The following is a 15,578-nucleotide window of genomic DNA, read 5'->3' on the forward strand; positions in this document are numbered from 1 at the left end:
CGTCTCTGGGGAAGTTGTGTCACCCCGTGAGCCTTGGTCTCTTCCTCTCTAATGGGGCAATGACAGTACGTACCTTATAGAACCGTATCTACGAAGTTTACCAAAATCCTGGCACACAGTAAGCATCCATTAATGCCAGCTATTATGTTAATTATGTTTAATAAGTGTAGGACTGATGATAACCAGAGGAAGCAGCGGCCAGAGAAGCCAGAGGGTGTCAGACGAGGGTGATGTCACGAAAGCTGAGGGAAGTGTTTGCAAAAAACCCGTCAGTAAGGACAAATGGGCTGAGAGGTCAAGATAAAAGGCCAAAAAGGGTACGTTGGATTTAGCTGTTGGTAGAACGTTGACAACTCTTGCAAGGGATGTGTCATGGCATGTTCCAAGCGAGGGAAAGGCCCGGAGATGATAGCTGTGGGAGACACAGAGGATCAGAAGAGTCTGGTCGTGCGGCCAGCAAACTCTGTTGTCCTTCTGGTCGTGTGGCCAGCAAACTCTGTTGTCCAACAAGGAACTAAAACTTAGCGACACTCTGCATTTGGTTTGCTTTCCGCCTATAGGACCCAAAGAAGGCGATTTAGCAAGCAAACAGGACTCCATGCCAAGTTAACTGAGGAGAGGAAGGAATGAAAAACCTGGGCAGGATGGGGATGGGGGAATATCCAGCAAGGCACAGTGGGTGGGCGCAGAGGTGACTTGGCAGACCCATTCCCAGGAAGGGGAGGAAACTGGACACAAAACAAATAAATATTTCTTGAATACCTGTCGTGTGTCAAGCACGTGGGGGTGTTGATGAAACAGACACAAGACATGATTCCTGCTTCTAGGAATAAGACAGAAAACATGTGGAAGATTCAAGGGCCAAACAGTTGTTAAAGGCAACAAGAGGAGGGCTGTCACAAATACAAAGCAATATAGGATTTATCGGCAAGTGAACTGTAGCATACGATGAACGGACAAACTTCTTCAGACCTTGCCAAGGAAGGTTCACCCTGGGAGGAAGAATTTCAAACTGCCGGCTTCATGTAGCTGAACTGGCCCCGTTAGCAGGGGACAGGTACTGAGGTCTCTGGGAAATGTGTGATGAAAACGGGGTGTGGGATCGGAGGAGGGAGAACAGGGAAACCGTCTCTATGGGGCAGGGCCCAGAACTACTGGCCGCCCCCTAACTGGGCACTCAGGGCGTGTGAGCGTGTGTGTGTGCGCATGTGTGTGTCTGAGTGAGACCAAGAGACAGAGGAAGACACAGAAAAACAGACACACGGACACAGAGATACAGAAGGGAGAAAAACATAAAATAAAGGATACCCAGAGTATTCACAGGATAAATGAACAGAACGTCCCAGGAGACACAATTCAAAGTACACAGGAAAGGCAGAACCACATATTGGGTCAGACTCAATCCTGACTCTTTTTACCTGTATAAATGTAGACAAGTTACTTAATTTTTCTGGGCTTTCTTTTTTTTTCTTTGCCAGAAAGGCAGGGATAGCAATACCTTCTTCACCATGCTGTTGTGAAGCCTTGCATGGGATGATCTATAATAGCCAGTACGTATTCTGGTCCAGAGTCTATGCTCACTAAATATCAGTTGTCAATGACAGTTCAAGGTGCTTACAAATGGTCACCTTTTGCTGAGCTTCCAGATGCTTTAGAAATATTAGAATATGAAGCCTTGCAAGACACTGGAAAAGCGGGTACCAGATGTTATCACACACCCCCCTTTCGTGCGTGGAGAACTTTGGCGCAGAGAATCAGGGTTTTGCCAGAGGAATAAGCAATTCTGTGGGAGGATAGGGAAGGGAGGGGGAGGAAGCAAAACCTCCACAAAGATTCTTGAACACCCGCCTTCCTTCCCTCCTGCCCTCCAGCCAGCCCTCCAGCCAGCCAGCAGGTGGTGGCGTCAGATTACACGTTTCTCATCTCTCCCCTGCCCGCCCCTCGAGCCCAGACCCAGGCCGGCTGGCTGGGGAGCCTGCGAAGACGCGATGTGATCCTGGGCGTTTATTTCTCAAAAAACCGGGCAGCACTAAGACGATGATCTCTGATCAGACCCAGCATTGGCTCCTTCCGAGAGCAGTCTACGAATCAGACGCTCTTGGGCAGCCTTTTCCCACCTCCTCCACGACAGCCTGATAATAGCCGGTCCTGGTGGAATTTTCTCCCCCAGGACATTCCTGCCACGGAGTTGCTTCGCCCTTTCAAAACACCAGCAAGCAGAGCTCAGAAACCGAAACAGCCTTCCGGTCTCATTAGCGCGCTGCGTTTCCCTGTCGTTCTGATTTGCTGTTGTGTTTCCTATGTGTGAATATGATCATTTGTTAAAGTAGTCTATTTATACGATTCTTCTCTTTAGTTTACCCCCATTACTCAGCACCCAAGAAACCGAGAGAAGTCAGTGCATTGCACTAACGGTTTCTGGGGCCCACGTTACTAGGAGTGAGTGTGGGGACCCAGACCCTGCGGAGGCTCAGTGTCCGAACCAGCGTCACACCGCCTCCACCAGCCCATCCTCGGGCACAGGCACCAGGGAAGCACCCATCGTTAAGGTTGACTTGAGTATGTGTACGTGTGTCGGAAATTAGCTCCTGGAGGATGGACAAGAATTGAAATTGGATGGGAATGGAACGCACATGTGCGCGATTGTGGTGCTTCAGAAAGGCCCGGCAAGGAAAGGAGGCCTGGAATAGGAATGGAATGTGGGGTCTTGAAGGGTGCTTGGCGCACAGTAGGTGCACAGCTCAAGGGGTGACTGAGTGTGGGGAAAACAGAACCAAAGCAACCGCACGAGTGGGTTCAGTGCTAGGTTCTTAGGCCCGAGACTTGGAAGGAATCATCTTCTAATCACTCCCCGGGCCTTGGCTAAGCCCCCACGTCAGCAAAATAAGACTTTATGTATTTATATGTTAAAGCTCCAAAGGGTAGCAAGCAGACACCCCTCCTTGCTTAGAACTCTGTACCTAATCCCTCATCAGGAAGTCCTTCCCTCCTGTGTGAAGCTCATTTTCTCTGGATCTGCCCCAAAATGAAATCAAGAGGTACAATTCTTTGGCATTTTTGAGGGAGCCCCTTTACGCACGTGTGGACACGTGTAGTGTGTGGACACACGAAATGACTCCTTTATGCACGTGTGGACACAGGTAATGACTGCTGCCTTGACCTTCACTTCTCCATAAGGCTGGTCTCAGTTCTTCAGTGTTTGGGACCTTCCTAACTGACTGTTTACACCCTCCCCTTGCCACTGCCATGACTTCTGTCAGGGGCTAATCAGGCTGGATGTGATGCAAAGACTGGAATGTGACTTGTCTCTCTCTCACTGTTTTAGGATTAGCAACAATGGCTGAATTCACGGAGCACTTTGCCACACGTGTGTTATCTCAGCCTATCGGTCAGCAGCTCCAGGCGGAAGGTACTAGTATTATCCCCAGATTATAGACAAGGAAAACCAAGGCACGGAGGAGGTTGGGGGACTGGCCTGAGGTCACACTACAGAGTAGCAGAGCCTGGATTTGAACTTGAGGTAGTCTGATGCCAGAACTGGTGCTTCTGCCACCTTACCCGTGAAGTGTTATCGGGGTCATGCTCCTCCTCAGCTCTCCCACTGGCGATCCATCATGAACGATGCTTTTACTTTGTTTTCTGCCGTACTATACCGCATCAATCTTTTTCCATCTCCGAGGGAGCCTTTTGTTTTTCCTTCACACGTCCTTTCCTTCATACGTCCATTCTGTTCTAGATTACCTCGTGGGTACAGGTTCCATGAAGTTCCAAAGGCATCTTCCAAAGCCCAGCTTTCCTGTTTCTCATCTCTTGACCTTCCTTATTTTATTCCATTGGAAATAAATTTAAGAATTATTTTCATGGTTTGACATTGAAAGCATCTCAGAATTTATCTACCGACCCATTCATTTTACCCATGAAGACCAAGTCTACAGACCTCACATGTCTAAGAGTCTTGTCCTAATTCAAACTTGATGTCTCCTCTTGACCCCTTGCTTTAACCTTAGTACTAGGTACATCATAGATGAGGGGTACTATTTGGCCTTTCGTATCAATCTGGGACTCAGTTCTTTAGTCTATAAAACAGGAATACTATTCATATTTACCTCTTAGGGTTCTAGTGACAACTGAGTTAATCATGTCAATGGCTTAGGTTACTGCCTGAATTCATACACATTAGTTTATTATTATTTTAATTCCACTTCACATATCTTATTATTCAATTTGAAGCTAATATTTCTAAATACAGTCGATTTTTTTTTAAATACAGTTGATCCTCGAACAGCATGGGTTTGAACTGTGGAGATCCACACATAATAGGGGGGCTCTTTGCAGTACAGCTTTGTAAATGTATTCTCTGTGCCTTAATTTATATATGTGTATATATATGTGTGTGTGTATACATATATTGTATACATACTATATATATATTATTTGAGAGAGAGAGAGAGAGCAGGGAAAAGAGACAGAAGGAGAGAGAGAGAGAGAGAGAGAGAGAGAAAGAGAATCTCAAGCAGGCTCCATGCCCAGTGCAGAGCCCAATTTAGGGCTCAATTCCACAACCCTGGGATCCTGACCTGAGCCGAAATCAAGAGTCGAACACTCAACTGACTGAGCCACCCAGTGCCTCTCTTCCTTAATTTCTTAATAACATTTTCTTTTTTCTAGCTTACTTGATTGTAAGAATAGAGCATATAATACACATAACATACAAACTATGTGTCAATTGACTTATCAATGAGACTGCTGGCCAACAGTAGTCTATTAGTAGTAACGTTTTGGGGGAGTCAAAAGTTATATATGGATTTTTGACTGGGCAGTAGGCTGGTGCCCCTAATCCCTGTGTTGTTCAAGGATCAGCTGTACTTACCATATTAAGATGTTTTAGCCCTACACATGGGCTTAAAACAAGAACTTCTTCAACTGATCTTATGCTGCTATTGATGTGTTAATAGAAGATATTGGGTATAATTTAAGAAGCACTGTGAAGTCTTCCCAGCCCCCTTCACTACCCAGAGACTTTGGCAAGGTCAGGCCATGCACTTTCCTTTGCTTCCAAATACCCTGAACATTGGATCATTAGTGTTTCCCATTCCTGCCCCTACTACACTCTGGGAAACTTGAGGGTATAGCCTAGACCTGTTCTTTTTATTGTCAGCTCTAAGCACTCAGTAGCTGGCACACAGTAGGTATTCAGCACAGATTTATTGTTGAATAAATGAATCAATGCAACAACTGCATATTTATGTCATCTTCTCCCACCCACCCCCTTCTAGCATCACCTTCAACTTCTTTCTACTATGTATATATATTACACATTTTTTTCTGGCCTGACTTTTAATTCATTTTCTAATCTACCATTGAGCTCAAAACAAAAATATAAACTGTCAAATGTAGCCAGACAGCTGGCTTACATAGAGAACATAAAAAGGAACATGTAAGCAAAAATCAATCAGAAGTCTCCAGTACTGTGGCTCCTGGGTGGCTCAGTCAGTTAAGCATCTGACCCTTGATTTCAGCTCAGGTCATGGTCTCACAGTTCATGAGCTCGAGCCCCGCATCAGGCTCTGCACTGACAGTGTTGGAGCCTGCTTGGGATCCTCTCTCTCTACCCCCTTTCTCTGCCCCTACCCCACTTGCTCTCTGTCTCTCAAAATAAATAAATAAACTTAATTAAAAAATTGAAAAAAAAGAAGTCTCCAGTACTATACCAGGGAGAAGGTGGTCCCAGAGTGAACAGATAAGGCTAACTCTTTAAGTGCCCCTAACCCTAAGAGAGGACCAAGAAGGTGGTTGAAAATCAATTTTGTAGATAGATGCACCTGAACTTGAATGAATAAGGTGACCTCCCAAGTTTCTGCTTTACCACTAGTAAAATGGGGTTGATAACTAGTGCTCTTGCAGAGTCTGAGGCCATTCATGTCCAGTGCCTAGAACAATGAGAGAGCTTGATAAGTATTAGCTGTAGAAGAAGGGCTGGCCCTCCACAGTCCCCACCCACACCCACCCTTGACAACATCCCGAATCTGTGATCACAAAACATTTGGTCTCTTGGTTGGACCTGAGAATTAATTCTGGGGACTGGTGAGGGATCTCTCCTTCTCTATGTGAATGTGTTTGCATTCTGGTTGATCAATCAGTTCTAAAAGGACTTTCTCACTTTGAGGCTTGAACCTGAACTGACAGAACTCATGCACAGTCCCCAGACTTGTGGGGACTTTCCCTCTCCCCTCCCTCCAAACACACATATGAGATGCAGCCACCTGGAGAGAATCTGTCAGAAACAGCCAGGCATCTCCCACCACGCAAAGAGCAATAGCACTCATTTTCATCATGACCATCATCATCATCATCATCATCATCATAGGTTAATAGGGCACTTGTGCAGTAAAGACAAATGTGAGCCATAAATATAAGAATAATAATTTAAAGGAAACAAGATCATTCATTTTAGCCGTACTCTCCACTCTCCTGAGCTTCACTGAAATTATACAACCAAACAAGCAGCAGACAGACACTGGGTTGAACATGGTTACCAGAAAAACTCCCTGCCTTTGCTTTGTGATTGGCTGAGCGTCTCCTGAGGGCAGAGAGCTTTTTAAGCAGCTGGTGCAAATGGATGCCTTTCTGAAATTAACCAGTTGATGAATGTCACAGGCATCGGGCTCCATTCCAGGGTTGGGCCAGGCTGTGCTCAAACTGCACGTTTCCCTCACAGCCTCCAGGGTCTATGACTAACAAGGAGATGAATGGTAACGATGGGGGGCAGGGAAGGGGGAGCAGTTAGAAGGGAACTACAAGATGCTCGGCCCTTGGGGGCTGGTGCCTCTCTCCCTTGTGCATCCTTGAATCCGTGTGCAGGCCCTGCCGTGTCCACAGTGTCCGGACCCTCGTTCCCATAAGGCCTCAGTCCGGGAGGAGGGTACATGTCGTTTATGTATGTGGTACAAAGACCCTGTCTTTTGAGCAGCACACTTCACCCTGCCCAGCTACTTACTGCGTGAACTTGTGCAGGCTAGTGCCCACTCTGAATTCGAGCTTCCTCATCTGCTTATAGAAAAACAAAGACCTGCTTTACATGGGCATTAACTATATATAAAAGCAGATTTTTACACCACCTGGAACATACTGGGTGCTCGGGAAATGGTATGTTGATTATTGTTACTTTTACTCTTACTAAAGGAGCCAAGAAGTTCTGAATACAGACTGTCAGAGACCAAAAGTGCTGTTAGAGACTTTTTTTCTCCTAATGGGTCCTTTTTCATTCATTCATTCATTCATTCATTCATTCATTCATATATATCATTGAAGTAGAGTTGACATACAAGGCAAATCCTTTTTAAAAAAGAAATATGGGGGGCGCCTGGGTGGCTCAGTCGGTTGGGCGGCCGGCTTCGGCTCAGGTCATGATCTCACAGTCCATGAGTTCAAGCCCCGCGTCGGGCTCTGTGCTGACAGCGCAGAGCCTGGAGCCTGTTTCAGATTCTGTGTCTCCCTCTCTCTGACCCTCCCCTGTTCATGCTCTGTCTCTCCCTGTCTCAAAAATAAATAAATGTTAAAAAAAAATTAAAAAAAAAAAGAGATATGGGTTTTGCCTGTACTGAGGTGTTAATAATGCGTATTAGCATATCTAAGTTCTTTATTCTTGATCTGAAAAAGGTGAGAGGTTATAAGACTAGCTCTGTTTACACGGTGATGTTGCCTAAGGTTGAACCCATGCAAAGAACATTGCGGTGGGGCCAGGATGCCAGGCTGGTCCTCGCTCTACCACTCTTCACTTGGCTCTGGCCAGGTCTCTCCTGTGACCTCGGTCTCCTCGTTTGCAAAACGAGAGGGTTCCATTTGATTGGTGACAGATCCCAGGAGTGAAGAGGAGGAGGGGTGGGAAGAGCAGACCAGAGCTGAGTCTAGGCCAAAATACTGAAGGGAGAAGCAGAGCGCCAGTAAATCTGGTTATGAAGAGTAGTAGTTCCTTCTTCCCAAAGGACCTTGGGAAACCAGACTCAGTATCTCTGAGGCCACCTTGGAAATGTTACGGGACACTCCTGAGTAGGCAAAACTGTGTGTGCAACCGAAAGAGGCAAAGGTTTTATAAGGCTAACCTGTCACCCAGAGAAGGGATTAGATTTCAAAGCCCCTGAGTTTAGCCACATGCTGCACCTGTCTCCCTCTTTCTTTCTACTAACACAGGCTGCGCCTCAAATACCTATTGACCATTAATTAACGGCCAGCAAATCAGCAAACCTGCTGGTACCACTATTCACAGCCTAAGAATTTGTGCAATGAATTGTATTCTTCTAAAGGGTTGTTAGCATATCCCAAGGCCAAGAGTTGAGCCTGGCAAGGTGATCTTTTAAAAATCTACTTACTATTCTGGCCACAGGCTCTGTTGCCTAGAAAAGTCCTTAATGAAAATGGTTAAATAAACAAGCAGTTGATCAACACAGACACAGTTTAGGAACACTGATGGACATCAGCTGGTTAGCGTGCATTTGCTATGACAAGTAGGTCCACCTAATTCTTGTCCCCATGTGTCCTTTTGGCTCTTGGCCCCTGCCATGGTGTAGTTGTGATGTGCCGTTTCTCAAGTCCAGTTCCTCTGTGATGCAGAGCAAGAGTCTTGGAATCAGAAAACCCAGTTCCTATGCCCACTCTGCTGCTTACCTGCTGTGTGACATTGGACACATATACCCCCTCTTAGCCTCAGCTACATCGTCTGCAAAATGGGCAATCACAACACCCTCCCAGGTGTTAAAAAACAAAACTGAAGGAAATTTGAACATCTAATTGGCTTTATTAAACAATTCGTTAACCAGGCAGCATTCTATCTGGCAAGTAGAAAGGCATACAAAATGGAAGGTTTTTATGGGAAGGCTGGTAAGGAAAGAAAGTTATAAGCAAAAGAAAAGAAAGGATTTGGGGCACCTGGGTGGCTCAGCTGGTTGAGTGGCCAACTTCAGCTCAGATCATAATCTTGTGATCCCAAGTCGGGCTCTGTGCTGACAGCTCAGAGCCTGGAGCCTACTTCGAATTCTGTGTCTCCCTGTCTCTCTGCCCTCCCCCATGCCTGCTCTCTCTCTCTCTCTCTCTGTCTCTCTCTTTCTCTCAAAATTAAATAAACATGAAAAGAAAAGAAGAGAAGAGAAGAGAAGAGAAGAGAAAAGAAAAGGAAAGAAAAGAAAAGGAAAGAAAAGGAAAGGAAAGAAAAGAAAAGGATTGTTCTAGGCCTTATTAGGTGAATTACCTCATCTTCCTTTGGGGGATGGAGAGGGCCCTTGTGACAGACCACCTCAGTGGTGTTCATCAGAAAATTCCTGACTGACATGGTAAGACATATTTCTGGGGAAGATGGGAACTACAAATAGGTTAGGTATTAGGCCCAGGGTTGGGCCTGGCCCAAGTGACTCCATTTTGGGCCTGTTGTTTTCTTTCTAACACGGGCTTGGTGTGAAGATCAGTCAAGGTCACCTACAGGAAAAAAACCCATCGCGGACTGTAGGGCTCTGTGGAACTGTGAGCTCCTTGAGGCCTGGTCAGTGATTCTGTGTTTTGTTGAATACAGTGTCTAATGTGGTGGTTCTCAACCACATGAGAATCGTCCAGAGAGCTTTTAAAGAATACCAAGGCCTGGGCTCCACTCCCAGATATTCTCATTTAATTGGCTTTGGGTGGAGCCCTGACATTGGTATTTTTAAAAGATCCCAGGTGATTCTCCTGGGCAGCCGGGATTGAGAACTACCTTTGGCTCATAGCTGGGGGCTCAGTTCTGCTGGATGAATGAATGATGCTAATTATGACGTCCTCTCCCTGTCCTTTGGAGGAGCGTTCTTTGTACCGGATGGAAGGATGTTTCCTGTGTCACATTACACTCAGGTGCCTGGCTATTTCTAGAACTGCTATGCAAGAGCGTTTAGACCTTCATGTTCAGAAGGTGCTCACAGTGACTAGCATACTGGTGGGCAGCACCTCTGAAGGTGGGGGCGGGGTAGCCTCCAGGCTGCTGCGTGTGGCCACCGGACTAGCATCTTTGAGTGGCAGCTGGCCAGGCTTGTGGTAGGTGGAAGAGAACTGGGTTTCCCTGGCCGCTGATCTACACCTGCCAATTAGGTCAGGTCAGCCTTTGGCTGTGTTACAGGCTTTAGGAAGATCTTGGAGGCTTTCCCATTGTTTACCTTGTGAAGACACTTCAGTTGGGTTTTTAATAGAACGACTCAACGTGAAATTAATTTCCTGGGCGAGCTGATAGTGAAGCACACTGGTGTTAATACTCTACCTTTAGATTTTTTTTCACTTCAGCTTTTGACCCCTACTTCCTTCCAGGGAGAGTTCTTTTAGAGAATTCAATCAGCCTTAAGTATGCGTGCGTGCATGCATGCGTGCGTTCCTGTGTGTCTTTCTCTCATACACCAAATACACCATGTTTCAATGCATCACGTTAACTACAGATTGGTGTGTGGGAATTCTTTCTTCCTTTTTCCCGCTTCTAGGCTTGGCCACTTTGAGCTTTCCTCCAGAATTCCTTCTAGATCCCTCGGTCAGGAGCAGTTATTCCCTTCAGAACTCCCGGCAGCCTTCCCTTTATGGCACTTTCCATGGTTTCACCTTTTGCAAGCACCTCACAGAAAAAGGGCACAGTGAAAACACAGGCAGAGCTGAACTTAACCTCCAGCATTGCCACTTGCATGCTGGTAGGACTTGGACAAGTTAATTAACTTCTCTGGTCCTCAGTTTCCTCATCTCTAAAATCAAACCAAGGATGGGGCATCTGGGTGGCTCAGTCGGTTGAGCGTCCGACTTCGGCTCGGGTCATGATCTCACAGTTCATGAGTTCGAGCCCTATGTCAGCTCCATGCTGACAGCTCAGAGCCTGGAGCCTGCTTCAGATTCTGTGTCTCCCTCTCTCTCTGCCCCTCCAAATTCTGGGACACTGACAAGGAAGACACCCTCCTTCCCAGCCTCTTTGATAAATGTAAAATATATATACACATATATATCCTGTGGCTTTGCTTGTTATGTTTCTGTGTTATATAGTGCCGTTTACATACTTGGCCATGCAGCAGAGCATTATAAGCAGATGGGATCATCTGGGTTGATGACTGAAAGTTGCTTCCTGAGGGTGAGTTAGTCCAGAGAGGAACGAGAGCCTCGGCAAGAAGAGGAGAAAGGTCTGGGGATTTGACTAATGTTTACTAAGGCCTCTCAACAACTCCAACTTACCGACGTAACATGCTGCATGGCATATGGCAGGAGCACTATTACCCATAACACAGACCATAACACTGATGTTCAGACAAGTTGGGCAATTTGACCGAGCGGGGATTCTTGGCTCTAAAACCCACACCCTTGCCGTTGTGTCACACTGAATTTTGAACCTGTGATAGATCTGTGATTGTCACTCACCAGCCAGTGGCCTTAATCTTTCTGAGCCTCCAATTTCCTCCCTCGCCTAAACGGAAGGAGTGTTGGGCCACTAGGTGATGATGGCCGGTTCTCTGGGTTGGGTCTCGCTGACCGTCTGTACCTGTCACCGCTAGTCTCTGCAGCCCTCTAGCGGTGCCTTGCAGGACGCAGAATCACTCCTTCCCTGCCCGTTGCCATATTCACAAAGGGCAGATGCAGATTCCCAGGGCATCTGGAAGCGAGGTGTCCTAAGGCCTTCACTGATGACCAAGACAGATGAGACAGATGTCTCAAAGCAGCCCTAGAGACAGAGGTGAAGAGACTGGTTTTCAGAACGTTGTTATTTTTAAAAATTATTTGCTCTTGTTTGTTCTATGCTGAATCTGGAACTATCACTCACTCTTTAATGGTACAGAACGAAAATCTCGAATACGGGTTGAAATGTTCATTTTAAATTCACCTGTGAGAGGTACACACACCTGGCCTTGTTTGCAGCCCACAGACTCTATGCCATCGGGCCATCTTGGCAGCCAGAAGGAGTGCCGAGAGGGCGCGTGGGAGCCAGCACACGTAGGTTCAAGGTCTGGCTCTGCCGTGCGCGCACCAGACCTGTGACACCGCTGGTCAGTTTATCTCTCCGCACACGGAACTTCTCATCAACAAAATGAGGGGTTCGGAGGCAGAGCCCTTGCAAAGTCTGACATCTTATGCGTGTGTCTGGAGTTTCTTCTTCTTTAAAATGGCAGATTTTTACCACCCCATCCGACTTTTACTTTGCTATTCTTGCCAATGGAAAGATGCTTTTCTGAGAGCGGCGATAGACGGTGTTAGGTAAGGATGTTATTCGAGGCTATAAAGCAGAGTAAGGGGAACCAACATGGCCTCACGTACCATCCGCGTGCTGATGTCGCCCACATCTCCTCCGGACCTTTTTTCCCTGAAATCCAGGCCTACCACCTATCTGTCTACTTCACATGGCAATCGGACAGATGTTTCAAATGTAACATGGCCAAACAGAGCTACTGATTCCGCACTCCAAATACATTTCCCCATCTCAGCCTTCCTCACTTTAGCAAACGGAACCACCATCTACTTAGATACTCTGAAGGCTCTATTTGATCCCTTTCTCTCACTCATATCCCTGCATCTAGGGCTTCAATAAACCCTTTGGCTCTACCTGCAAAATACATCTCAAAGCTGACACAGCCACAGCCTTTTAACTGGTCTCATACTTTCATAATTTCCCTATAACCCATCCTCCATTGCAATCATTCACAAAACCAGAGCAGGTCGCATCACGCCCTTGCTTCAACCCAGCTAGCCGCTTTGCCTTTGCACATAGAATCGAATCTGAAGGCCTTACTGTTGTTCCCCCAGTGTCAGCCCGTCCAGCCCCGCCACTCTTGCCAGCTTCCCCTTCCTCCCCTTGCCCGTCACTCACCTCATGTGGTTCTTCCCACCCTCGCCTTCCTCTGTTCTGTAGGTACCCAAGTCTTTCTCTTCTCATGGCCTGTGTGGGCTTCTCTGCCTTAGATTCTCCTCCCATAGATTTTTCTTTTTCACCATCTTTCAAACATGGCCTCCTCTGAGCAGCCAGCCCTGGCCACGTCACTGAAACACCTTAGTCACATCCCCACACGTAATGTTCTTTCTAGCCCTTATGCAGGCCTGATATTATGTTATTTATTTGTTTAGGAGTTAACAGGACTCTCCACCCTAGACTAATCCCCTTTAGGTGAGCTAACGTACTCCTCTTCTTCACCAGTGATTCCCCAGAGCCTTGAATTGTGCCTGTCACAAAGTAGGTGTTCAAAAATATTTGATGAGGGGCTAACCAACAAGCTGATGGTCACAGTTGCTTTGCTAACTCTTTGTCTTTTTAATTTTTTTTAACGTTTATTTTTGAGAGAGAGAGACAGAGCACAAATGGGGGAGGGGCACAGAGAGAGAGAGAGAGAGAGAGAGACAGACAGACAGACAGACAGAATCTGAAGTAGGCTCCAGGCTCTGAGCTGTCAGCACAGAGCCTGACACGGGGCTTGAACCCATGAACCACAAGATCGTGACCTGAGCTGAAGTCGGACGCTTAACTGACTGAGCCACACAGGCACCCCTTGCTTCACTAACTCTTTACACAGTTGGGTTCATCACTCCAGCATGTGCTTTGTCCTCCAGAGGAAAAAAAAAATGTCCAATCATGGCACCTTGGCCCCATTCTCTAGTCTTTTTTTTTTTCCCCCTTTCTCCACTGCAAAGAGAAGCTAAGAGCTTTTTATTTCATTAACGATTAAGGGTATACTGATATCTGAAAATACTGAATTATTTCAGGCATACAGTTACAAGAGTCAGACAACAAATAGAAAAGGGGTCAGGAACCAACATGCTGAGATCACCCGTCTGCATCGTACATTAAAATCCATGATAAATAGTTCTCCGATTATTCTTAGAAAAATACTAGACACGTTAAAGGCTGGAAAGCTTTGCTTAAAAACAACGTGTATGTACAGGATAAGCTTACACCTTCAAAATCAAGCTAAAAACTGGCAAAGTAAAACAAATGAGAAAAAGTGGTGGGGCACCTGGGTGGCTCAGTGGGTTAAGCCTCCGACTTTCCGCTCAGGTCATGATCTCGCAGTTTGTGGGTTTGAGCCCCGCGTCCGACTATGTGCTGACAGCTCAGAGCCTGGAGCTTGCTTTGGATTCTGTGTGTGTGTGTGTGTGTGTGTGTGTGTGTCTGCCCCTTCCCTGCTTGTGCTCTGTCTCTCTTTCTCTCTCAAAAATAAATAAACATTAAAACAATTTTTTTAAGTGGTGAGGCACCCCCTACACATTAACTTGTATCAGACGCCCCGTTTTCTAGTCTTAACTGAACGCACTTTCCCAGAAAACCCGCCCTGGGCTGGCAGAGATGGAAGCAATGAGGGAGAGGATATATGTGTGCATGGTGAGTGTGTATTCACGTGTTCCCCACATGTGTGTTGGGTGGATGGGGCTGGGATTTCATTTCAAAGTTGAGCGTGGTAAATGATTTTCAGTTGCCTTATCCACTACTCTGAGCTAATTTAGTGTAAATAAAGCACCAGGTGGCAGCAGGGAAGTATTACCACACTTTCTTCCCAGTGAATTGCCTGCTGTATGAAATGGACAATTAGCTACAATCCCTGCACTAAGAGCTTGCAACCCATGGATGGATTGTCCTCACACAAGGGTCTATATTTTCATTATCAAAAACGTACATGCTGAACGCCCTTCTCTACAAGATATTAGGCAAGGACTGTAGAATCTCAGCAGACCAGGGTATGCCTTGCTTTGTGGAGATAACAGGAATGTAGATGGCTTCACAAGCCCGTAGCAAGTAAAGGCATGGCCTGGGGCATGGGGGCGGCTCAGTCGGTTGAGTGTCTGACTTCCACTCAGGTCATGATCTCAAGGTTCGTGAGTTTGAGCCCCAAGTCAGGCTCTGTGCTGACAGCTCAGAACCTGGAACCTGCTTTGGATTCTGGGTGTCCCTCTCTCTGTCCCTCCCCCGGTTGGGCTCTGACTCTCTCTCTCTCTCAAAAATAAATAAACATTAAAAAAAATTTTTTAAGTAAAGGAATGGTCATGTATTGCAATTATCTGTTGTCTTGCTGTTTAGTTTATTGTTCATTCCCTCTTCTAGACTGAAAGTCCTTGGAGGGCAGGGATCAAGTCTTTCATCTTTGGACTCTCAAAGTCTTGGCAGAGAGCTTATCACATCACAGGGGCTTAATAAATAGTTGTTGAAAACATGAGAAAAAAGTTTAAAAAAACAAAAAGAAGAAGGAAAAACAATGAACATTATACAGACATAAGTTAGGTGCGTGACTTGCACGAAATATCTGAGTTGCATGCTCTTAATCCCAGTTTACGTTCATGTTTCTTTTTCTCCTCTTTGAGAAAAGGCAAGAATCCTACCATGCCTGACTTGGGTGGAATATTGGTCATTTAGAGTTCTCCAGATCAGGAAATCCAGTTGAAGTCGTGAGATTGCTAGCCAGAGAAGATCCTCAAGATACATTCTCACTTAGCTGCTTAGCACTATCCACCATTCTTCTAGCTAAAGACCATTGGTGTGCATCTGGAGACCATATCCTGGGTTTTCAATCTTTAGCATCTTAGGATCTTTATTATCACCCACATGATGAAAGACAAAGGGC

Source organism: Lynx rufus, unplaced genomic scaffold (genome assembly GCF_022079265.1).
Source record: "Lynx rufus isolate CCGP_SWC_20201006 ecotype Redwood Valley unplaced genomic scaffold, mLynRuf1.p SCAF_2, whole genome shotgun sequence".
NCBI classification, from domain to species: Eukaryota; Metazoa; Chordata; class Mammalia; order Carnivora; family Felidae; genus Lynx; species Lynx rufus.